The 23,817-nt window shown below is 42.3% G+C and overlaps 1 long non-coding RNA gene across 1 annotated transcript in view; it reads right to left on the bottom strand.

The window, feature by feature from the left end:
• Positions 1-211: 211 nt before the first annotated feature.
• LOC125482787 overlaps positions 212-23,817 on the bottom strand; it is a 31,212-nt gene continuing 7,606 nt past the window's right edge. Inside the window, exons 2-3 of the long non-coding RNA XR_007261759.1 lie at positions 2,326-2,559; positions 212-1,754 (exon numbers count right to left, since the gene is read on the bottom strand). This is a non-coding gene — a long non-coding RNA (uncharacterized LOC125482787). The remainder of the gene's footprint in view (positions 1,755-2,325; positions 2,560-23,817) is intronic.

The raw sequence follows: 23,817 nt of genomic DNA on the forward strand, positions 1-23,817 counted from the left end.
GGAATATTGTAAATGTTTCTGTGGGGTTACAGGTAGTGTTGACATTGCTGGTTAGTATTGTGATCCTTTGTTTGGAAATTGGTTGAAATTCTGTATTTCTGATGCCTTTCAACTGTAACTAAATGTCAGCATTCAGGGTGTTATCCTGTTTTCTTTTTAATTGGTTTGCAGTCCTCAGAGTTAGACAGTCTTTACATGCAACAAAGGGGTAACTAAGGGATAGTTCCATGACTGTGACCAGCACAACATATTAACACTCAAACCCAGGCTGATACATACAACAGTATTCACTATTATTAGTCAACTCCAGTAGAGTTGAAACAGACTTTTAAACCCCTTTTCTTCTGTATTCCTGGAGAGTAAAACAGACATGTCTGCAAGACTTGATATTCTGTTGAGAGGAGAGAGGTAGTCAAACAGCCTTATTATTTCCTTTTGTTAAATCTCTCATGTTTGAAGTTTCTATGGCAATTTACATGTGCAACATTTCACTTGAGTCACACAGGACTTTGCCAAACAATCAATGAATTTAAATTCATAGTTTTTTTCACAGCAGTCCTTTAAAAAAAACAACACATATTGGAATTAAAAATAAAAATGCACACAAATACTTAGAGCTTCTGATCCATCATCATAACACTTCTTCATAAAAAGAAGCCTTGAACATTTTCTGACATGTATTATTTTTAAAAAATTCCAGATGATTGCTCACTGGAAAACCTGAATTGCCCATCCTGGGTTGCCCTGATGAGGTGATGGACACTTCTTCTCAAAGTCCTGGTTTTGAATCAACTGAGTGCTACATCGATTCCAAAGACTCTTGAGAATTAATAATATTGGCAGAGGAAGTCAGTTGTAATGGGTTGAATCATGTAGAGACAGCAGATTTCTTTCCATAAAGAACTCACAGCAGTTGAAAGAACAAGACCATAGTTCTATAGAAGCTTACAGAGCAGAAGGATGTTATTTGTCCCATTGCATCTGAATCATCTCTTTGCTTCAAATATTTATTTCAGTCTTTTTCTTTAAAGGTGAAAGTTCCCTGCTTCAGGCAATTCCTGCTGGATTTTTTCCACAGATACTAGATTTTATTTTTCAGAGACTTTTTCTCTTAGGTCAAAAAAGTCTGTATATGATGTGGTCAAACTACTTCAGATTCATTCATTCTTTAATCCAGCTTCTTTATGGATATATTAGACAAAGAAAACAGTTAACATTTTAATTGTAGTAGTGATTAACTTTGCTGCCAAACTTTTAATACAAAGACCGCCCAAAATAATGACTTGAACAAAAATAACAACAATTTCATCTATCACAAACTAAAAGCTCATGCTGGAAGTTGTGAGGTTACTTCCTTTTTGGTTGCTAAATGATGTCATCTTAGAAACTACAAAGCTATATTCACCCATTTTAAACAGCAAACATGAATGCACATCTCATTTCCTGCTTGAAATTAAGTAATCACGCCAATGCTGATTCACATCTCATTAATATTGGTTAGAATGGTTTTTCACATATTTCAGTCTGACATCAACCAAAACAACAAAAAGACTGCCCCGTTACATGCTTCATTTTAGTTGAATGTTCTGCTTATTGTGTTGAATGTCTTATTGATTGAGAGTGTCTAATTGCACTGTCAACAATGTCTAGGGAAATACCATTCGCAGAGTAAAATCTTTGGAATTCTATCACCAAAATGTGTCTTCTGTGCATCAATATTTTTTCTGTTTTGATCATAGGTCAGTCTGTGGCTGCTGAGAAAAAAAATGACAATTTTGTGTCAAGACAGTGGCATTATTTTCCTCCAGATCCATGCCCATAAAGAAAGTGAGGAGGTCCAAATACATTTCACATAAAATCCTTTGAATCAGCAAAAATATTTTTATTCCATAAATTTAGCTAAAATTTGAACACATACTTAAGTGAATGAACAGTTTTCTAATCCTCTTCCTCATTTAGTCCCATAGACTCCAATGAAGTGTGTATTTGCAGTTTACATCCGTGAAAATGTCACTCAAAAAACTTCATATTAATAAATGAGAATTTCCAATTAGCAAAATTTACATGTAAATGCTTTGTGTGTTCATACAGTGTTCTTGTGTTAATTATTTTTACACAGACACAAATCCATTTACTTTGAAAACATTAACAATTGCTTAGAAGTAGTATGTATAGGAACATAGCATAAGTACCTCAAGACTGTTATCATTCCATTCACTGATTGAAATTTCTACCTTAATACATCTATTATTTTGGGATTAGAGCAGTTGTAACATTTAATGACTTTTATCAACAGCACAAGAACATCATTCAAAGTAAAGTCACCTGATGCTGAAATGAGTTGTCTTGAAGTGATATTTCTTATGGTAAATGACTAGTTCAGCAAATCCTGTTGCGCCTGAGATATAACGGAAGTCAGACTTCTTTGTGAGTGACAGCAACGTGGTAATGATGCCAAAGGCTTACAAAGCCTCTGCTCATTTCCCTGGAAACCATCAATAACACAGCACCAGAGGTATTGTCTTAAAGAAAATCAGTATGATGTATTTGTTGGCACTGCTGAATCAAGAAAAAAATCAAGAAGTTTATTGTTGATGCATTATCTTAAACAAATAAAAAAACATGTGGGAAGAATAAATATTGATGAAGCATTTTAATAAGGATGACAAATTCCAAGTTCCTAATATTTAAATTTATGGGCATTACACACATAGACCGCTGCAGTGGAAGGGATTCCTCCTGGGTTGGAATGAATTTCCCAACAAGAGCACATTCTCACAGCAGTATGAGACTGGAAGCTCCAATTTCGGATTCAGCCAAATACCTTGTTTACATTGCTTCAGGGAGACTGATTGTACTCCCCATGTGAAAGCTTTCTGCGTACATACATACATACATACCTTCATGTACAGAGTTCTTTTTTATTAATAGTTCCATTTTAAATGTGTGGTTGCTGTGAGCTGAAACACTGCCTTTGCAAGTGGTGCCAGGCTATCCAGAGAATGCTGTGATACTTTTCCCACGTTTTTGACACAAGGCACTAATTAAGGTCAAAAAGAAATATGATAAAAATTCTTCTTCAGGGAGTCTCATCCATTTATTCTGTACTCAGGTCAGGCCTCAACTCCTACTTTACAAATCCCGTGCACATAAGCCAGCCACACCATTCATACTGACAGTAAGGCCAGGAATTTAGTTAGATGGAAACAGGGAGATTAATTCACTCTCCTGAATGGTGGAAACTGAGATGTGTCAAAATGGGGCCTTGAGTCTCATTTCCATCAAACTGGAATTAACACCCAGAAAGCCTGAATGAAAATTGGGCTTTGCTCACTTTACAGCAGCCCTCTACCGTGAGAGGTTGATGTGGTACAGGAAGGAGATTAGAGATTTGGTTTGGGGTATATGAAGCTGAGTTGTAGACAGGGATGTAATCAAATGGGGGATGCTGTCCACGTTTTTTAAAGGTAGGATTTAAAGCACTCTTGTTTGTACAACAGTGACTACACTTCAGAAATACTTAATTGACTGTTAAGTACTTTGAGATAATGTGGGTTTCTGAAATGTGCTTTATAAATGTGAACTTTTTTTTAATATATTAGAGGCAAGTATATACATCCATGTTTGGCTGCTGTAGACACTGGTATATGCTGAGTTTAACTACCTGACTAAAATCTTTCTGATGGTTATGAAGTATAAGAAATCGCAGCTCAAATGTTGACAAAAGCACAAGGAATGAGAAAATTGGGAATGGGAAAGGCACACATAGTACAGAAGAAATTAAGTTGAAGTTATCAGTTATTAAAGATGTCTTGTACTTTTATGAAGCTAGCTCTATGCTGCAAATCTGAAGGATGACTCATCTTGTGGGACAATCTAGAATCCAGGGATCATAGCTTAAAAATAAGAGGTGGCCTACATTACAGATTCTTTTTTTAAAAATTCACTTGTGGCACGTAGGCATCACTGGCTGGCCAGCATTCATTGCCTATCCCTAGCTGCCTTTGAGAAGGTGGTGGTGAGCTGACTTCTTGAACTGCTGCAGTCTGTTTGCTGTAGGTTGACCACAATGCCCTTAGGGAATTCCAGGAATTTTACCAAATTAGAGGAGTATATATTTCAAAACAATATATTTCTGAGTCAGGTTAGTGAGAGGCTTAGAGGGGAACTTGGATGTTGCCACGTATCTACTGCCCTTGTCCTTCTAGATGAAAGTGGATGTAGGCTTGAAAAGCGCTGTCTAAGGATCTTTGGTGAATTTTTCTGCACTGCTTCTTGTAAATAGTGCACATTGTTGCTACTGAGTGTCAGTGGTGGAGGAAATGGATGGTTGTGGATGTGGTGTCACTCAAGCAGGCTTGCTTTGTCCTGGGTAATGCCAAGTCTCTTGAGTGTTTTTGGAGCTGTACTCATCCAGGCAAGTGGGGAGTATTGCATCACGCTCCTGACTTGTGCCTTGTAGATAGTGGACAGGCTTTGGGAAGTCAGGAGGTGAGTTACTTGCTACAGTATTCTGAGCTTCTGACCTGCTCTTGTAGCCATTGTGTTTATGTGACGAGTCCAGTTGAGTTTCAAGTCAATGGTAACCCCCAGGATGTTGATATTGGGATTCAGTTTTGGCAATACCGTTGAATGTCAATATTAGAGTGTCTGTTATTTGAGATGGTCACTGCCTGGCAGTTGTGTGGTAGGAATGTTACTTGCCACTAATCAACCCAAGCCTGGATATTGGCCAGATTTTGTTGCCTTTGAATATGGACCGCTTCAGTATCTGAGGAGTTGTGCATGGTGCTGGATATTGTGCAATCATCAGCAAACATCCCCACTTCTGACCTTATGATGAAGAGAAGGTCACTGATGAAGGAGCTGATGATGGTTGGACCTAGGACGCCACCCTGAGGAACTCCTGCAAAGATGTCCTGGAGCTGAGATGACTGAACTCCAAAAATCAGAACCATCTTCTGATGTGCCAGGTATGATTCCAACCAGTGGAGAGATTTCCTCAAGTTGCCTTGATATCAAGGGTTGCCACTCTCACCTCACCTCAGGTATTCAAATCTTTTGTCCATGTTTGAACCAAGGCTGTAATGAAGTCAGGAGCGGAGTGGCCCTGGAACACCAAAACTGGGCGTCACTGAGCAGATTATTACTGAGCAAATACTACTTGATAGCACTGATGATGACAGCTTCCGTCACTTCACTGATGACCATCATCATACTGATGGCTTGGCTGGATTTGTCCTGCTTTTTGTGTACAGGCCATACCTGGGCAACTTTTCACACAGTTGTGTAGATGGTAGTGTTGCAGCTGTACTGGAAGAGCTTGGCTAAGGGAGCAGCAAGTTCTGGAGCTCAAGTCTTCAGTATTATTGCTAAAATGTTGTCAGGACCCATAGCCTTTGCAGTATCCAGTTCCTCCAACCATTTCCTGATGTCACATGGAGTGGGCTTAGACTGATATCTATGATGCTGGGGACATAGGAGGAGGCCAGCACTTCTGAAGATTGCTGAGAATACTTCAGCTTTATCTTCTGCACTGATGTGTCGGGTTCTTTCATCACTGAGGATGGGTATATCTGTGGAGCCTCCTCCTCCAGTCAGTTGTTTCATTGTCCATCACCATTCACGATTGAATATAGCAGGACTGCAGAGCTTAGATTTGATCTGTTGATTATGGGAATCATTTTGCTCTGTCTACCCCTTGCTGCTCATGCTGTTTGGCACATAAATAGTTCTGTTTGGTAGGTTCACCAAGTCAACCTGCATTTTTAGGAATGCCAGGTGCTGCTCCTAGCATACTCTCCTGCGCTCTTCACTGAACCCCAGGGTTTGATTCCCTGGGTTGATTTTAATGGTTTATTGAGGGATAAGCCAGGCCAGGTTGCAGATTGTGCTATTGCCTCTTCTTTTCTTAGAATCCCTACAATATAGAAGCAGGCCGCCTGGCCCATCGAGTGTCCACCAGCCCTCCGAAGAGATCCCACCCAGACTCTCCCCCTACCGCATCACACAGACATGGGCAGAACGTGCAAACTCCACTCAGTCGCCTGAGGGTGGAATCGAAACCAGGTTCCTGGTACTGTGAGTCAGCAGTGTCAACCACCAAGCCATCATGCCACCTCCTACTGGCTTTGCTACTATCTATTATTGTTTTTTTCCAATGCTATACTTGTTTCCTGCTATACTTTTTCTGAGTCTTCTGAAGGTTCTATGGCTCCTGTTCATGTTGTTAAGTTTAACAGTTAGTACGCAGCGGACATTCATCATGTCATCACTATACCCTAGTATGTGACCTGAGGGTATAAACGTCTCAGAGTTGATCTTAATTGGGGCCTTTTGATGTGTGTCACATTAATGGAAGTCTGCTCTTGTTTGTAACTGAATAGCTTAATATTAGCCTAGACACTGAAGTGCCTGTATCTGTAATATTTGTATGTACTAGGAGCTGTAAGTGATGCCTATTGAATATTTCAATATTATGTTACCCATATTTAGTTCTATGTTACAGGAACTATCATAAGCATTGCCATAACAAGTACAAATACCCTACTGGAGGCAAAACCTAGCACCACGGTGGAGGTTCGGTTTACATGATATGAAGAACCATTTTGTTGGTGGCTATGCATATTATATTTGTTTTAAATGTAGAATGTGTCTTTTCATGTCACACTACAGAAACATGTTGAGAAGAGTATTTTGTGAACAAGGGAAAGGAAACTTCTGTCTGTAAATATTGGTACATTCTTACCTCAGCAACTAGCGAGAATACATTTTTTCTGCAGAAGTGACAGAATCAGCAGTGTAAGAAACAGCAGGAGAATCTGCAAATTCAGAGCTAGCAATAGCCTGAAATATGTGCAAATTGGGAGTGGGGAGGAGGCGGTGTCTACATGTGATACACAAGACTTTTATTGTGAACTTATTAGTTAATACAGATATCTTGTGCTCTTGCTGCTGTTGCCATCTCTATGGTTACAGACCTGTCTTTCTCTCCAAGTGCCATTAGTTTCCACAGGAGTGAGAGAGGTAATCAGGGTTAACAGAGAGCACCAATGCATTTGCACAATTTCTTCTCAAGAAATGAAGGATAACTTTTGTCACAATTTTACACTAAACAAGCAAAGAATTATTGTATAACCTTGCACACAAAGTCAGTGTATTTTCAATATAACTGTATGGTATAGGCCTTCGTGCTATAGATTTTGAGCTCAGCCTTTTTTGGATTATGTTGATCTTTTGTTATGGATTACACATTGCTAATTATTTTGTTTGGCATACATGTCAGTGTTTTGCTGCAAAAAAGCAGTGTGAAGACACTGCACATTATCCCAGTTGATTGGATTCCTCCTTCTGCAGACAGATGGTATAGGGTTATGATTTAAACTCTTAATTTTTTCTGACTTTCTACATACTAACTGAGTCTTTGTAAAGAGCACACTTCAATGTATATGCCTTAAGACCTAGTACTGGAGTTTTTGTTTGGATTTGATCCAGTTTTGGGTTAGGTTCACAGTTCTCTGATGTCCTGCAGGCATAGTCTGTTGTAGTGATCAGATTTCAGTTCAATATCTCACGTACCTCTCATTTCAAGCAATGTGCTGCCTATTAGCTGGTGTCAATTTAACAAAGCACATAGAAACAGACTCCTTGGTGTTTAATTAATCTGTCCAATTTCTCGTTTTTGTCTATTTAACATAATTTTGATGATTTAAGCAATATTTTTGCAGATTGTTAGCCTGTACTAAATGTATTACATCCTCATTGAAAACAACATTTGAGACAGCTTTGATAGAACAAAAATAGTTAACTCTTTATTTAGATTAATCAACAGCAAAAAGCAATGGGAGAGCAACCTTGTACACCATTATGTATGGGCTGCAGTGTATATTGTCATGATAGAGAGAGATTTAAGTAAAGCTAGATGAATATGTAAGTTATGACAAAACAACATTTCACCAGACTTTCCACTATTTTTATTTTGAATCAAGGGAAAGGTGATGCTCAAGCTGATTAGTCACAAGCCAAGACACGTAAAAATGCTACAAGTGCTGTATGAAAGCTTTATTACATTAAAGACAAGAGACAATCAATTTAGTGATTGAAAACCATACCAGTCCAGAACTTGTTACACATAAGAGAACAGCAAAACTAGTTTAAATCCAATAACTGCTCCTCAAATCCCAAAGCATGTAAATTGAAATATGAGCTTTACAAAGTTTCAGTTAAAATGCAGGAGTTTGCAGAGGATTGAAGACTCATTACTCTTGAAGCAAATTGACTAACAACTACATTTATCATGTAGCCATTTCTAAACACCAAAACTTACTGACCTAGGAATGTCCAATGAGGACTGGCTTCAGAGACTCCAGTCACCTGGATAACAATGACAAAACTTATGAGACTTAACACTAATTTTCCTGTCCCACCTCCCTCTAAAAATAGGTGGTGAGTGGCTGGGTTAGAAATAATACGTCCCTAACACTGTAGCCACATCTCTGCCATTTAAAAAAGAAATCACTCATGGAATGTGAATATTGCTGACTGGACCAGCATTTATTACTCATCCCTAACTATCCTTGGGAATGAATGGTAAGCTGCCTTCCTGAACCGCTGCAGTCCATGTGCTGTAGGCTGACCCATGATGCCATTAACTAAAACAGAAGTTGCTGGAAAAGCTCAGCAGGCCTGGCAGCATGTGTGGAGAGAAATCAGAATTAACGTTTCAGGTCAAGTGACCCTTCCTCAGAACTGATTTAACTCTGATTTATCTCCACAGATGCTGCCAGGCTTGCTCAGCTTTTCCAGCAAATTATGTTTTTGTTTCTGATTTACAGCATCTGCAGTTCTTTTGGTTTTTATCACAATGCCATTAGGAGTTCAACGATTTCAACCCAATGACATTGAAGGAATGGCGATGTATTTCCAAATAAGGATGATAAGTGGTTTGGAGGGCACTTGCAGATGGTGACATTCCCATGTATCTGCTGCTCTTGTCATTCCAGATGGAAATGGTTGTGGTATTAGAAGGTGCTGTCTAAGGAGCCTCAGTAAATTTCTGCAGTGCATCTTGTAGATGGTACACACTACTGCTATTGACCTTCAGTATGGAGGAAGTGGATAGGTTTTGGTTCTTGCCAATCAAGCATGCTGCTTCGTCAAAGAAAAAAAGAAACAAAGAAAATTACAGCACAGGAACAGGCCATTCGGCCCTCCAAGCCTGCACCGACATGCTGCCCATCAGAACTAAAACTCCCTACGCTTCTGGGGACTGTATCCCTCTATTCCCATCCTATTCATGTATTTGTCAAGATGCCCTTTAAACGCCTCTATAGTATCTGCTTCCACTACCTCCCCAGGTAGTGAGTTCCAGGCAGTCCCACCCTCTGTGTAAAAAAAACTTGCCTCGTATATCACCTTTAAACCTTGCCCCTCACACCTTAAACCCATGGCCCCTGGTAACTGACTCTTCCACCCTGGGAAAAAGCTTCTGACTGTCCATGCCCTTCATAATCTTGTAGACCTCTATCAGGTTGCCCCTCAACCTCCGTCGTTCCAGTGAGAACAACCCAAGTTTCTCCAACCTCTCTTCATAGCTAATGCCCTCCATACCAGGCAACATCCTGGTAAATCCTTTCTGTACCCTCTCCAAGGCCACCATATCCTTCTGGTAGTGTGGCAACCAGAATTGAACACAATATTCCAAATGCGGCCGAACTAAGGTTCTATAAAGCTGCAATATTACCTGCCAATTTTTAAACTGAATGCCCCAGTGATGAATGCAAGTATGCCATATGTCTTGTTGACTACCTCTTCCACCTGCGTTGCCACTTTCAGTGACCTGTGTGTACCTGTACATCCAGATCCCTCTGCCTATCAGTATTCTTAAGGGTTCTGCCATTTATTGCATATTTTTAATCTGGATTAGACCTTCCAAAATGCATTACCTCACATTTTTCCTGATTAAACTCCATCTGCCATCTCACTGCCCAAGTCACCAACGGATCTATATCCAGCTATATCCTTTGATGGTCCTCATCGCTATCCGCAATTCCACTAACCTTTGTATCAATGGCAAACTTACTAATCAGACCAGTTGCATTTTCCTCCAAATCATTTATATATATTACAAAACAGCAAAGGTCCTAACACTGATCCCTGAGGAACGCCACCAGTCACAGCCCTCCATTCAAAAACACACCCTTCCACTGCTACTCTCTGTCTTCTACGACCGAGCCAGTTTTTTAATCTATCTTGCAAGCTCACCTCTGACCCTGTATGACTTTACCTTCTGTGTTAGCCTGCCATGAGGGACCTTGTCAAAGGCCTTACGGCCTTTGTCCAGGTTGACAACATCCACTGCCCCACCCTCATCGATCATCTTGGTCACTTCCTCAAAAAACTCAACCAAGTTAGTGAGACACGACCTCCCCTTCACAAAGCCATGTTGCCTCTCACTAATACGCTCACTTATTTCCAAGTGGGGGAGAATCCTCTCCAATAATTTCCCTACCACTGATGTAAGGCTCACCGGCCTGTAATTAGCTGGATTATCCTTACCACCCTTCTTAAACAAAGGAACAACATTGGCTATTGTCTAATCCTCTGGGATCTCCCCTGTAGCCAGGGAGGATACAAAGATTTCCCTCAAGGCCCCAGCAATTTCCTCCCTTGCCTCTCTCAGTATTCTGTGTTATATCCCATCAGGCCCTGAGGGCTTGTCTACCTTAATATTTTTGAAGGCCTCCAATACCTCCTCCCTTTTGATCTCAACATGACCCAAACTATCTACACACCCTTTCCCAGACTCATCATCCACCAAGTCCTCCTCTATGATGAATACTGACGCAAAGTATTCATTTAATACCTTGCCCATTTCCTCTGGCTCCACACAAATTCCCCTCCCTGTCCTTGAATGGGCCAACCCTCAGCCTCTTTTTTTGACTCCTTGCTTAAGTTTCTTTCGACCTTACTTGTATTCCATCCTTGCCTCGTGTTCCCAGCCTCCTAGCCTTGATAAATGCTTCCTTTTTTATTTTTGACTTGCCTCTCAATATCTCTCGTTATCCAAAGTTCCCTAAACTTGCCATACTTATCCTTAATCCTTACAGGAACGTGCCGGTCCTGAGTTCCTAGCAACTTACACTTAAAAGCCTCCCATACACCATATGTTGATTTGCCCTCAAACATCTGCCTCCAATCTACATTCTTCAGTTCCTGCCTAATATTGTTGTAATTAGCCTTCCCCCAAATTAGCACCTTCACCTGACAACTGCACCTACCTTTATCCGTCAGTACCTTAAAGCTTACTGAATTGTGATCACTGTTCCCGAGCTACTCCCGACTGAGACATCAGCCACCTGGCCAGGCTCATTCCCTAATACTAGGTCCAGTACGGCCCCTTTCCTAGTTGGACTATCTACATACTGTTTCAAGAAGTCCTCCTGGATGGTCCTTACAAACTCTGCCTAATCCGAGCCCCAAGCACTAAGTGAGTCCTAGTCAATATATGGGAAGTTAAAATCACCCACAATAATAACCCTGCTATTTTTACATCTTGCCAAAATCTGCTGACATATCTGTTCTTCTATCTCCCGCTGGCTACTGGGAGGCCTATAGTAAACCCCAAACATTGTGATTGCACCCTTCCTGTTCCTGAGCTCTACCCATATTGCTCTGCCATATGAGCCATCCGTGGTGTCCTCCCGCAGTACAGCTGTGATATTCTCCTTAACGAGTAGTACAACTCCCCCAACCCTTTTATATACCCCTCTATCCTGCCTGAAACATCTGTATCCTGGAATGTTAAGCTGCCAATCGTGTCCCTCCCTTAATCAAGTCTCTGTAATAGCAACAACATCACAGTTCCAAGTACTAATCCAAGCTCTAAATTCATGTGCCTTATCTGTTACACTTCTCGCATTGAAACAGATGGACTTCAGTCCACCAAACCAGCTTTGTTTCGCAACCACACCCTGCCTGTTCTTCCTCTGAGTCTTACTGGCCCTATTCTCTAGTTCCCTTTCAGTCAATTCACCTTTGCTTTGGTTCCCACCCCGCTGCCGAGCTAGTTTAAATCCTTCAGAGTGACACCAGCAAATCTCCCAGCCAGAATATTTGTGCCCCTCCAGTTTAGATGCAATCCGTCCTTCTTGTATAGGTCCCATCTGCCCCAGAAGAGATCCCAATAATCCAGATATCTGAAACCCTCCCTCCTACATCATCTGTTTAGCCACGTGTTGAGCTGTACTATCCTCCTATTTCTAGCCTCACTGGCACATGGCACAGGGAGTAATCCTGAGATTACAACCTTGGAGGTCATAGAACATAGAACATTACAGCGGAGTACAGGCCCTTCGGCCCTCGATGTTGTGCCGACCTGTGAAACCAATCTGAAGCCTATCTAACCTAAACTATTCCATTATCATCCATATGTTTATCCAATGACCATTTAAATGCCCTTAAAGTTGGTGAGTCTACTACTTTTGCAGGCAGGGCATTCCACGCCCTTACTACTCTGAGTAAAGAACCTACCTCTGACATCTGTCCTATATCTATCACCCCTCAATTTAAAGCTATGTCCCCTCGTGCTAGCCATCACCATCCGAGGAAAAAGGCTTTCACTGTCCACCCTATCTAATCCTCTGATCATCTTGTATGTCTCTATCAAGTCACCTCTTAACCTTCTTCTCTCTAACGAAAACAGCCTCACGTCCCTCAGCCTTTCCTCATAAGACCTTCCCTCCATACCAGGCAACATCCTGGTAAATCTCCTCTGCACCCTTTACAATGCTTCCACATCCTTCCTATAATGCGGTGACCAGAACTGTACGCAATACTCCAAATGCGGCCGCACCAAAGTTTTGTACAGCTGCAACATGACCTCATGGCTCCGAAACTCAATCCCTCTACCAATAAAACCTAACACACCGTACACCTTCTTAACAACCTTATCAACCTGGGTGGCAACTTTCAGGGATCTATGCACATGGACACCGAGATCTTTCTGCTCATCCACACTACCAAGAATCTTACCATTAGCCCAGTACTCTGTATTCCTGTTACTCCTTCCAAAGTGAATCACCTCACACTTTTCTGCATTAAACTCCATTTGCCACCTCTCAGCCCAGCTCTGCAGCTTATCTATGTCCCTCTGTAACCTGCAACATCCTTCCGCACTATTCACAACTCCACCGACTTTGGTGTCATCCGCAAATTTACTAACCCATCCTTCTATGCCCCAAAACAGATCCTTGAGGTACACCACTAGTAACTGAACTCCAGGATGAACATTTCCCATCAACCACCACCCTCTGTCTTCTTACAGCTAGCCAATTTCTGATCCAAACCGCTAAATCACCCTCAATCCTATGCCTCTGTATTTTCTGCAATAGCCTACCATGTGGAACCTTATCAAACGCTTTACTGAAATCCATATACACCACATCAACCGCTTTACCCTCATCCACCTGTTTGGTCACCTTCTCAAAGGTCCTGTCTTTAGCTTGCTACCTAACTCCCTGAACTGTTGCTGCAGGACTTCGTCACTCATTCTACTTATGTCTTCAGTACCGATATGTACCACAACCTCTGACTGTTCACCCTCTCCCTTCAGAATGCTTCCTGCCCGTTCAGAGACATCCTGGACGCTGGCACCAGGGAGGCAGCATACCATCCTGGAATCTCTTACGTCCACAGAAGCGCCTATCTGTACCCCTAACAATACAGTCCCCTATAACTACTGCTCTTGTGCTCATTGTCTTTCCCTTTGTAAGAAAAGAGCCAGCCGTGGTGCCACCAGTCTGGCTGCTGCTGCTGTTACCCCCTGACAGATCATCCCTCTCAACAGTATCCAAAACGGTATACTTGTTAGAGAGGGGACAACCGTAGAGAATTTGTGCACTGGCTGCCTGTCCGTTCTAGCAGTCACCCATCTATCTGCCTGCATCTTGGGTGTCACCACATCTCTAAAACTACTGACTATGACACTTTCCGCCATCCTCATGCTCCTAAATGCATCCAGTTGCTGCTCCAACCTATCCATGCTGTCTGTGAGGAGCTGCAATTGGGTGCACTTCCTGCCGAGACTACATCTACCCCAGAAGAGATCCCAATGGTCCAGGAGGGTCTTGAACATGGAGGGTGTCTTGATAAAGTCCACCTTCTGGAAGCATGACTGCACTGATGCAGATCTTCCTGACATCAGCCAATCAGCATCACCACTCTACTGCCCTCTTCTGAGTGAAAGTCCTTGATAACGTCAAGCTTCTTGAGTGTTTTCGGACCTGCACTGATCTAGGCACAGAGTATTCCTTCACACTTCTGGCCTCAGCCTTGTCATTAGTAAACAGGCTTTGGCGAGTCAAGAAGTGAGTTACTCGCTACAGTATACTGCCTGTGACCCGGTCTTGTAGCCATTGTATTTATATGGCTAATTCAGCTCAGTTACTGCTCAATGGTAATCCCCAGGATGTAGATAGTGTGGGATTCAGAGATGGAAAGGGAATTGAATGTCAAGGGATAATGCTTAGATTCTCTCTTGCTGAAAATGGTCATCAGCTGGCACTTGTGTAGTGCAAGAGTTTCAGCACCAGCATGGATTTTGTCTATGTCTTGCTGCATTTGGACATAGATTGCTCAGTATCAGGAGAGTCACGGATGGTGTAGTATATTTTGCAATCATTAGCAAACCATAAGAACGTGAGATCATAAGATATAGGAGCAGAATTAGGTGATTCAATTCATCAAGTCTGCTCTGCCACTCAATCATGGCTGATACGTTTCTCAATCCCCTTCTCCTGTCTTCTCTCCATAACCCTTGATCTCCTTAGTAATCAAGAACCTATCTATCTCTGTCCTAAACCCAGTCAATGACTTGACCTCCACAGCCTTCTGCAGCAATGAGTTCTACAGATTAACCACTGTCTGGCTAAAGAAATTCATCCACATCCCAGTTCTAAAGGGTCATCACTTCACTCTGAAGCTTTGCCCTTGGGTCTTGGTTTCTCTTACCAGTGGAAATATTTTCTCCATATCCACTCTATCCAGACCTCAGTATTCCATAAGTTTCAATTAGAACCCCCCTCAGCATTCAAAACTCCATTACATACAGATCTGCAACAGTCCTCATATGACAAGTTCTGAAGCCCAAGATCATTCTTGTAAATCTCCTCTGGACCCCGTCAATGCCAGCACAACCTTCCTTAGATATGGGATCCAAACTATTCACAATATTCCAAACATGGTATGCCCAGAGCCTTATACAGCCTCAGCAGTACATCCCTGTTCTTGTATTCTAACCTTACTGAAATTAATGCCAACATTCCATTTGCCTTCCTAACTGCCAACTAAACCCACATGTTAACCTTGAGAGAATCCTGAATCAGGACCTCCAGGTCCCTTTATGCTTCAGATTTCCAAAATCTTTTCCCATTTTGAAAATTAAGTATGCTTCTATTCTGTCTACTAAAGAGCATGACCTCACTTTCCCACATTATATTCTATCTGCCACTTCTTTGCCCATTCTCTGACCCTATCCAAGTCCTTCTGCAGCCTCCCTGCTTCCCAACACTACCTGCCCCTCCACCTATATTTGTGCCATCTTCAAATGTAGCAACAATGCCCTCGGTTCCTTCAACCAGATTGTTAATGTATAATGTTAACAGTTGTGGTCCCAACACTGACTCCTGTTGAACTCCACTAGTCACTGGTTGCCTTCCCGAAAAAGACGCCTTTATCCCCACTCTCTGCCTTCTACCAGTCAGCCAATCATCTATGCATGCCATACCTTGCCCCTAACACCTTGGGCTCTCATTTTATTTAGCAGCCTTCTGTGTAGCACCTTGAAGGCCTTCTGGAAGTCCAAAAAGTTCACGTCCACTCACTCTCCTTTGTCTAACTTGCTCATTACCTCCTCAAAGAATTCTAACAGATTTGTCAATCATGAACTTCCCTTGGCAAAGCCATGCTGACTCAGCCCAATTTTACCATGAACTTCCATGTAGTCCACAATCTCATCCTTAATAATGGAACACAAAATTTTACCAGCAACTGAGGTCAGGCTAACCAGCTTATAATTTTGTGTCTTCTGCCTCCCTCCCTTCTTAGACAGGGGTGTTACATTAGCCATTTTCCAGTCCCCTGGGAACGTCTCTAACTCCCAGGCCCTGGACAATCACTCATAATGGCCATTAAACTGAAGATGTAACCACTAGATATTGCATGAATGGGTTCCCTTATCAAGACCAGAGACAAACATCCATTGCCACTAACACAATCACAGTGGTGATCATCCATCACAGTCACCCATCAAAATGACTGAAGTGTGGGTATTCTCTTCTTCTTGATTGCTCAGAATCGTCTTCAAGAATCACTGGCTTCATACCTCTTATTTATCTAGGTGGGTCTCTCAGTTTGGCCAGTTGTTGGTTAGGAAACAGAAGAACAAGGTTATTTTGAAGGACTGCAATGTCACCACCCATTCTAGTTTGTTGGGCTAATTTCAGCCTCACTGCAAGTATCCCATCCTCCTGTAGAGATTAGGGCCATTAGTTATGCTCAAACAAAACCTATAGATAACTTATCACAGAAACTACACTTGCTATGGCAGTCAAGGACATAATAACTCAAAGTTTAAATCTAGGCCTCATTCCAAGCAACCACTGAGGCATTAACAGCATCAATTAGTCTAGAGTATGAAGCTGTACCAAATAAATCACTTACATGGTACTTGTCATGATAAATATCTTTATCACTTTCCTCACAGAAAATTTGCTGAGCAAGTATAATTCGCTACAATTTTTCCACAAGCAGTTGTGATCTAAATCCCAGGAATTTGCAACTGAGGAATAGTGCAAAGTGGGCTTCAAATTACATGGTTCTGCAGTTAACGTCTACTACTATATGTTCTTGCTCATTGATACTCAGCATGCCACCATTTTGAACAAATTATCGATATCCCTATATTGGAACTTGTTATGCAATGATTAACATAACGTTCTTTGGGGTGTGTGGGTTACTTGTTATCTGGGCAGATATGACTGATTCTTTACAATTGCTAATAAAAACAGATGCAAATATGAGAGAAAACTGGTTTCCAAATATCCAAGATTGTTGAGCATACATAATAGTGGATAATTAGAGGGTGAGAATGTTGGCAAGCGAGTGGTGGAATGGTGAAAATGTAACTGGCACAATGTCCTAGATCGTGAATTCAAAGAGGTCTATGGTTTTATCCAAGAAGACTTCACCATTCTTCTGCCTCTGAATACTCCACGCAGCTTACTTGAAAGAATTTAAGGCATCAAAATTCTAGCATCTTTCAGGTTGCCTAAGTAAGCAACACCAGATCCTTCTTATGGTTCGATCCAACATCCCAAGGATAAGGTCATTTAAAAATTTAGACTTGTCATCGCGTCTATAGAGAAGCAACATAATCAGGGAGGATGATTTTTTGGCAGTAGTGCAAAATTGCCGCAATGGATTTATGACAGCACATTTCATATTCAGCCTGATTTTCTTTCTTAGGCACATGACCATATGAACTAGCAGCAGGAGTACCACCTTCGGCCCCTCAATCTTCCTCTGCTATTCAACAAAATCATGGCAAATATGATTATTCCATATATCAGCCTACGATCAATAATCCTTCATCTCCTTGCTTATCAAGAATCCATCTAACACTCTTTGAAATATATTCAAAGACACTGCGTCCACTGCATTTGGAGAAAGAAAATCCTAAAGACTCATGACTCTGAATGTAACTGCTTCCAATGTATTTGCATTCTCTAAGAAAAAAAATTCCTGCTGACCTGTATTAAATGGGCTCCCCTTACTCTGAGACTATGTCCTCTGATCCTACACTCTCCCAAAACGTGGAACAATGTCTCTGCATCAAGCCACGTAAGAATATTTTATATTTCAATCAGGTTGCCTCTCATTCTGCAAAATTCCAGAGTACAGGCACAACCTACTCAGTGTTTCACAGGAAAATCCCTTCATACACGGGATCAACCCAGTGAGCCTTCTTTGGAATGCCTCCAAAGCTAACATACCTTTGCTTAGATAAGAGGACCGAAACTGTTCATAGAAATATAGAAAATAGGAGCAGGAGTAGACAATTTTGTCCTTCAAGCCAGCTCCATCATTCAATCCAACTCAGTAACCTTCCCACTTTCTCTCCACACAATTTGATTCCATTAGCCTAAAGCACTATAATGCAGTTCCTTTTTAAAAACGTTTCAAAGTTTTAGCCTCGATTGCTTTGTGCGACCAGGAATTCCATAGGCTTGCAACTCTATGGGTAAATAAATTTTACCTCACACCTATATGTGGAGCTGCAGGAAATGGGAGATACACTAAATGAGTGTTTTGCAACAGTGTTTACTGTGGAGAAGAATATGGAAGCTAGAGAAATTGGGGAAATAAATAGTGACATCTTGAAAAATGTCCATATTACAGAAGAGAAGGTAGTGGCCATCTTAAAACGTATAAAAGGTGGAAAAATCCCTAGGGCCTGATTAGGTGCACTGTAGAACATTGTGGGAATCTAGGAAAGTGATTGCTGGGCCTCTTGCTGTGATATTGTATCATCATAGTTACAGGTGAGGTGCCGAAGGGCTGGAGGTTGGCCACTATTTAAGAAAGGTGGTAAGGAAACGCCAGGGAACAATAAACCGGTGAGCCAGACATCAGTGATGAGCAAGTTGCTGGAAGGGATCCTGATGGACAGGATTTACATATATTTGTTAAGGCAAGGACCGATTAGGGATAGTCAGTACGGCTTTATGCATGGGAATTCTTGTCTTACTAAATTATTGAGTTTTTTGAAAATGTATCGAAGAGGATTGAGGAGGGCAGAGCAGTGGACGTGGTCTGTATGGACTTCAGTGAGGTGTTTGACATGGTTCCGCATAGTAGATTGGTTAACAAGGTTAGATCGTATGGAATACAGAGAGAACTAGCCATTTAGATACAGAACTGGCTTGAAGGTAGCAGACAGAGGGTAGTGGTGGAGGATTGCTTTTCAAACTGGAGGCCTGTGACCAGCAGCGTGCCACAGGCATCTGTGCTGGGTCCACTGTTTTTTGTCATTTATATAAATGATTTGGATGTGAATATAGGAGGTATGGTTAGTAAGTTTGCAGATGATACCAAAGTTGGTGGTGTAATGGACAGCCAAGAAGGTTACCTCAGAGTACAATGGGACCTTGATCAGATAGGCAGGTTGGCCGAGAAGTGGCAGATGGAGTTTAATTCAGATAAATGTGAGGTGTTGCATTTTGGAAAGGCAAATCAGGGCAGGACTTATACACTTAATGGTAAGTTCCTGGGGGGTGTTGCTGAATAAAGAAACCTTGGAGTGCAGGTTCATAGTTCTTTGAAAGTGGAGTCACAGGTTCACAGCAGAGTGAAGAAGGCGTTTGGTATGCTTGTCTTTATTGGTTAATGCATTGAGTATAGGAGTTGGGGAGGTCATGTTGTGGCTGGAGAGGACATTGGTTAGGCCACTTTTGGAATACTGCTTTCAATTCTGGTCTACCTGCTACAGGATGTTGTGAAACCTGAAAGGGTTCAGAAAAGATTTATAAGAATGTTGCCAGGTTTGGATGGTTTGAACTATAGGGAGAGGCTGAATAGACTGGGCTATTCTCCCTGGAGCATCAGAGGCTGAGGGTTGATCTTATAGGAATTTATAAAGTCATGAGGGGCATGGATAGGATGAATAACGAAGGTCTTTTGCCCAGGGTAGTGGAGTCCAAAACTAAAGGGCGTAGATTTAAGGCAAGGGGGAAAGATTTAAAGGGGACCTAAAGGGGCAACTTTTTCCACACAGAGGGTGGTGTGTGTATGGAATGAGTTGCCAAAGGAAGTGGTGGAGGCTGCTAAAATTACAACTCTTAAAAGGCATTTGGATGGGTCCATGACTATGAAGGTTTAGATTAATTTAGGATATCTGGTCGGCATGGATGGAAGTTGGACCGAAGGGTCTGTTTCCATTCTGTACAGCTCTATGACTCTAATACCTTTACGCATGTAAATTTGTAATAATAATGGACCACAAACCCTTGCTAGGTCTGCTTAAGGAAGACAATTAAGTGCTGCCCATCGCTTCAGGCCAAATTCAGTAGTGGGCTCTAATCCTAAGTACATATAATTACAAGTTGGAACACGGTTCGGGAGGCCTAGTTGGAAATGCAAATGCCTTCAACTGCCTCCCACTGACAGATACATGATCGGTGGCAACACCACTGTTAGAGTCCGTAATGGTTTTAAATTTTCTGGATACACCTCCACTCGCAGCTGACGATATCAGGCTTCGGACGCAGAAAGATCCGGTCCTGGCAAAACTGAAACAGCTGGCGGTGATGGGGGAAAACATAGGGCCATCACAACAAGAATTGAAAGTTTTTTGGACATGGAGACCAGATCACAGTAGGGCATGGTATATTATCATGGGAAGCAAAAAAGTGATTGCCCTGATCAAAGGTCGCCGCGAGATACTGGCTGAACTCCACCAGGATCACTCAAGGGTTTCCAAAATGAAAATGTTGGCGAGAAGTGTGTCTGGTGGCCAGGATTGGATGCAGACATAGCTGTGTTCGTGAGGCTGTGCCCAGAGTCCTAACAAGGACAAAACTTACCACCAGCAGCACCCCCACATTCGTAGGAATGGCCGAGTAAACCCTGGACTTGATTATGTCGACTATGCAGGTCCTTTCATAGGCTCAATGTTCTTAGTCATTGTTCATATCTGTTCAGAGTGGCTGGACATGCATAGAGTTCGTCCATCAAACACGGAGATGACAATAGGAGAACTGCACATATCTTTTTGCAATACACAGAAGTGTTGATCACAGATAGCGGGCCATTGTTTACCAGGGAGGAATTTGAATATTTTCTAAAGTGAAATGGTATGACATTTAAGGGCAACAGTAGGAGCAGTCCAACTTTGAAAGCAGGCTTAAAGAAACAGCCTACAGCTTCACTGGATACCAAACAGTCCTAGTTCCCATTTGATTATAGGACGACCCCCAATTCAACAATAGGGATAGCTCCAGCAGAGTTGCTAATGTGGAGAAGACTCCGCACCAGGTTAAATCTGATCTTCCTGGGCCTGGGGGAAGAGGGTGAAATGGCATCAGGAATGCCAATGCTGTACACAAGTGGTAAGTGAGAGAGACATTTTACGTCAGGGGATGAAGTTTGGTGTAGGAACCGCAGGAATGGCCCTGCATGGCTAAGAAACATAGTCAATGTAAGGTCAGGTTCAGTGACGTATAAAGTTCAGGTATGTGCGATGTTCCTGAACAAGCATGTGGACCATATAAAAGCTGCAAACTCACAAACTGCGCAGAGGCAAAACGTGCCCAACTCTTTAACAGTCTTTCTGACTGTTTCAGAACTAGTGGATTCTCCCTCTCCACCTCCATGAAAATACCTCGAAACCTGAGACAGACATGGCGGAAGTTGCTACCTCGATGTCTTTTCTGCCCGAAGAGAATACATTTCTTTTGAGATGATCTGTGGGACAAGAATCAAGCTACTACGCCTTACATGCTGCCTGTATCAGAGGCAGAGTTGGAGGAACCTCACCCGGTGCTATAATGCCCCAGCGGAAGCTACAAAAAAAAACAAAAAAAAAAACTGGTCTTTGTCCTCTGTCTCAAAGGGAGAGGGATGTAGTGATTGTAATGAGGTCAGCAGATGGACCTCACAGAATATGAGTTCCTTGATTGGACCAGATTAACAGCCCCAATCAGGGAGCTCTGGCTGACAGATAAGAACAGATGTGTCAGACATCCTGACACTCTGAGCGCTGCCTCTAATGGAGCTGGATCAGTGTCAAGCACTGTCCATGTGCAAATAAAGGGTGACTTGGTGATAGGATACCAGCCTCTGTGGAGTTATTTCATCCCGTAATCTCGTTGCACTGCAGCCTTCTTGATTTAAATAATATTTACCTCCTCTATACTTCCTGCTAAAGTGCAACATCCCGTAGTGTTGTAACAAGACTTCCCTATTTTTAAACTTCCTAATATTAAAGGCCAAAATTCACCTTAACTTGTTAATTACTTGTTGTAACTTAGCCACTCATCCCATAAAATCTGTTCCTTGTAATGATATCCCCATCTTTGGATTACTTTTGCTAACATTAGTCAAGCAACATTTGTAACTGAACAGCCTCAAGTGGGACAGGCGTCTCCTCACCCCATAAGTTGGTCAATAACAACAAAACAATAAGTGTTATCCTGGCTTGGTGGAAGTGGTCCTGTGAAATTAATTTGTAACTGCTCCGATGACTGCACATTTTTTAAACATTTCCTCATTATCTCTTGAGTTAATCTCAGTCCTACAGTATAGATAAATGACTGGCTAGCTTATAGGAAGTAGAATGTAGGAGTAAATGGGTCATTTTCACATTGGCAAGATGAACGGCATATCATAGGATCAATGCTGAAGCATCAACTATTTAAAATCTATAACAACATCTTCTATGAAGAGATTTCATAAGGCGGAATTTATGGGAGCCTGGGAAACTTGGGCTCTGACACGATCTGTGGCAGACTTAGGAGGGAAGTTCAGCAAGGCCTATCTCGACTTTTGGTGCATCTCCCATATCCTTGCCGAGTAGCAAGACGAGTTTCTCACTGGGCAGCAGTGAGTTATCAATTAAGGGGGAGTATAGCTTGTTAAAATGCCTTGGTAATGGATCAACTTACTTCATTAATATTCAGCTTCCTACGTTACTCGGTGCCTAATAAGCTCGAGGTCAATAAATCTCAATCTGGAAATCAGAGCGAGTGCTGGTGCTCAGCTGACTGTGAGGAACCTCCATGTTACTCAGCACCAAACAGCAAATCTCAAAGTGAGATTCAAGGCCACCAGCCACATACTTTTATTGACAAGGAAATTGGCTTTGCTGACCTCTCATGACCATCATGGCTCATCTCCAATCCACTCACATGGGATCACAGCCTTGCATTGCACAGCGCACTGAAAGCACAGTTGGAAGGCTGCAACAGGGACAGGCATCAAGCTCACAGACTGTACTGAGGACTGCTCTCCGGACTGCTCACAGATTCCATGCCTTGTCACGTCTGCAATGCCTGTTAGTGTGTTGGCAACTCAGCCAGAGCCAAAAGCAATAACTACAGCCATATTGACATGTTCTTTTGCACAGACTCAGACAGTTTGTTATGCTCGTCAGTAGGAAACGGTTTGGGACACTATGGAATGCGTTCATGTAAGACACACTGAGACATCAGTTTAACATGTGCAGCACATGCCAGCTGCCCGCATGGCAAACATACAGCAACACTGCAATTCAACTAAATAACCATTTCAATCAAGAAATGGGCCGCTGTCAGTTAGGAAGCCCTGGTACCGTCACCAGAATCAAAGTCCACAAATAGTCCTGGAGCTTGGCCACGGTCACTTGACTAATTGGAATGCTCACTGACAAGAGGTCTGTTCAACTCCAGCCAGGGAGTGGGCAACAGTCCATCCTGTGGTAGCAGCCAGCCAGTCAGGGAGGTCCGTACAAAGTGTCCTTGTTGCAGCCTTTCAACTGTGTTTTTAGTGCAATGCAAAGCTGCGATCCCTTGTAAGTGGATCGGTGATGAGCCATGATGGTCATGAGGGGTCGGCAAGGCTCCTTGGTTGGAGTCTCATCAGGCAGGTCTAGTGGCTGTGTGAAGTAGCTCAGAGATCTGGGGAATATACAGTTCTTGGAGATCCACTTGTAGATCAATTAGGATGGTGCAACGAGGGGCTACAGGGTCAGCAGAATGATCACTCAGAAGAGGGGTGGGGCAGTCA

This window comes from Rhincodon typus, chromosome 3 (genome assembly GCF_021869965.1).
Source record: "Rhincodon typus isolate 14 chromosome 3, sRhiTyp1.1, whole genome shotgun sequence".
NCBI classification, from domain to species: domain Eukaryota; kingdom Metazoa; phylum Chordata; class Chondrichthyes; order Orectolobiformes; family Rhincodontidae; genus Rhincodon; species Rhincodon typus.